At 24.9% G+C, this 2,812-nt stretch overlaps 1 long non-coding RNA gene across 1 annotated transcript; it reads right to left on the bottom strand.

Moving 5' to 3' along the window:
• Nucleotides 1-2,030: 2,030 nt before the first annotated feature.
• LOC106786020 lies at nt 2,031-2,522 on the bottom strand. Its single transcript, XR_001381602.1, has 2 exons — nt 2,356-2,522; nt 2,031-2,256 (listed from the first exon to the last, which is right to left on the bottom strand). It is a non-coding gene; the product is annotated as an uncharacterized LOC106786020 (long non-coding RNA).
• Between the last annotated feature and the right edge of the window lie 290 nt (nt 2,523-2,812).

Raw genomic sequence — 2,812 nt, 5'->3', positions numbered from 1 at the left:
TAAAGGAAATACTTATTTTTGCAAAAGCTATAAGTATTAAGAAATATTAGCTGATAGTATATTTTAGGACAGTCATTTTATTCGTTTCCAGAAATAATAATAAGTCAAGGACATCGTGCTAATTTCTTTCCAGTCTTTATCTGAAATCAAAACATAAATCATACAATAAAAATTTATATAATAATAATCATTTAAAACAATCATAATTTTATTGGTGACATCACTTATTGATGGATTAAAAAATATTATGAATCATTTAGATATAAAATTGAAAAAAATACTTAATTACTTGGATAAATTTGCATAATTGAAGTCGGATTACGTTAGGCGGTAGTTCATCCATTGGTGAAGCTTTTACTTCGAAAAATGTCAAAGTTAAGATCACAAGAAATAGTAGAATGAAAAACATGCCTCTCATAATGAAATTTTTTTGCGTTTTTAACGATATTAAGTAAAATAGTTATTTGTAATAGTTTCATTTCGACGAGCTTATATATACACGGAAGTGTCTAATTAATAACTGAAGACGTCATGATAATAATAGTACTTATATCTTATCAAAAAGCATGGCTTATTGCATTTTTATTGAGAATAAAGTAATTAACATTTTCTTTCTGAAACGCATTTAAGCTGTTGTGTTCAGAAGCTGGATATTTTGGTTCCGCACGATTTGAAACTGGACAACTCCGTTCGTGGTAAAACTTTCAATGATGATGACGCTGTAAAATCTCACTTACTTCAGTTTTTGGCCGAAAAAGATCAGACTTTCTACGAGCGTGGAATTTTCAAATTGTCAGATAGATGGCATAAGGTCATCGAACAATATGGAAAATACATCATAGATTAAACTTCATTCCAAGTAAATAAAAAAACTGTTTTATTTCATTGAAAAAATCGGCAATTACTTAGTTGCCAACCCAATATAAAATACGTACAGATAACTAATTTGTTTTTATTAGGTAAAACCTATACGTGTAATTTTAATCTACCAAATAGTGCATTTAATTGCAATTAGTTATTAACAAATTGAACAAATTTTTATTAAATATTAAAGACTTGTAGGGTTAAATTGTTAATCCATTTATATTAAAAAATAAAATAAGTACAATGCTTTGTAGGACGACAAAAGTTTTCAGAAGAAATTGATTTACTCTTATTTTGCATAAGTTAATATATTTTTTATTATATTACTCCATGGGTAAACTGATGAAACAATTACAATAATATATTTATAGGTAATATTTAATGAAACATATTTTATAAATTCGTAAAAGATATTTTATTTATTTGCCTATTTTCTTGCATATTGCGGGTGCTGGTTCCTTTTTATTCTGTGAAATAAAAATCCATTATATATTTCGTTAAAAACCTCTTATGTTACCATAAATAATCATTATTTATTAGAACAAAGTATTAAACTAAAAACAAATTAGTCAATCACCTTGTATTTTTGACAAATTATTTTGGTCCATTCTGCATTTATAATTCGTCCAGCGTCTACTTCAAAGAATACCAGAGATATGACTACAGCAAATAACAAAATCAAATATATACTTTTCATGATGATATTTTCTTGGTTATTTCAGTAAAATAACTAGTAGTAGCTACTTATTTTACTTAGGCTTATATACACGTCAATATCTATTTATTTCATTACTTATTATATAACAAAATTATTATTAATAATAATTTCATCAAAAAACATGTTGTTTTACTTTTGTTTTTATAAAAAAACATATTATAGTTGTATTTATATCTAATAAAATTTATCGGTATAGATACACGTTCATAACTATTACAAATATATGTGGTTTACAACTTAAAAAAAAAAGTTTATGCATTTTTGTAAACAAGATAATATGTCTTACGTAATTTATATTTTATATTTCATAGAAAAATATTTCATTTATTTCTGGAATATATTATTATTTAGTTTTTAATAAGAAACTTGTCTAATAAGAATTTTATTTACTTGTAAAATTACATATCAGATGAGGATAAATTGTAACATTAAAATAAATGAACCAAAATGATTAATTTATCAAATTGTATGTATATTTTCGTAATACAATATATTCCTTATATTTTTTTTCTAAGGAAATTTATAATTTTATTTTTTGAATAAATGTAATAATAATTTTTTTTAAGTATCGCATACATCGAACACACGTATATTTAATAACGAAGATTCAATTAATTTTTAAAAAGGAAGTATTAAGGTGGACAATCTATTGGTGGACTTTGTCCTGGCTTAAACTGAAATAAAAAAGAAAAAACATTTATCAATTTTTCTATAATTATTTCTGATGCTAAAGTAAATCAAAATGTATATGATTAAAGAAAAGATTTAATTACTGGTCTACAAGGACTAGGATGTGGCCTAGCCAAAGGATCAGCAAATGATTCGGCATTTATTTCGAAGAATGCCAAAACTACGACCATAACAAAAAGTAGGATCACCATTGTTCCTCCCATAATGAAGCTTTGCTAAGTATTTCAAGTCTAGTAAAATTGTTTCTTGCAGTTGCTACATTTGCACTGGCTTTTATATAAACAAATATCTACTTCGTGACCAACCATGTCACGACACGAATATGACAAGTATTTTTTATCATGAACATTTATTGTTTTTTTTTTATTTAATACACAAAATTTCCTTAGTTTAGGTAACCCAAGACTTTACACACATAAAGTTATATTACCTGTATTTTGTGTTATTTGTAATATTTAAATTTATATATGAGTTTCAAAGGGAAAATTGAAGACAGTTAATAAATTTTGATGAACAAATTTATTTGATCTTGTTGAACGT

This window comes from Polistes canadensis, unplaced genomic scaffold, assembly GCF_001313835.1.
Source record: "Polistes canadensis isolate GaletaPanama2010 unplaced genomic scaffold, ASM131383v1 scaffold_63, whole genome shotgun sequence".
Lineage (NCBI taxonomy): Eukaryota > Metazoa > Arthropoda > Insecta > Hymenoptera > Vespidae > Polistes > Polistes canadensis.
Note: the sequence above shows the minus strand (reverse complement) of the source record. Positions and strands in the feature narration are given on the sequence as shown.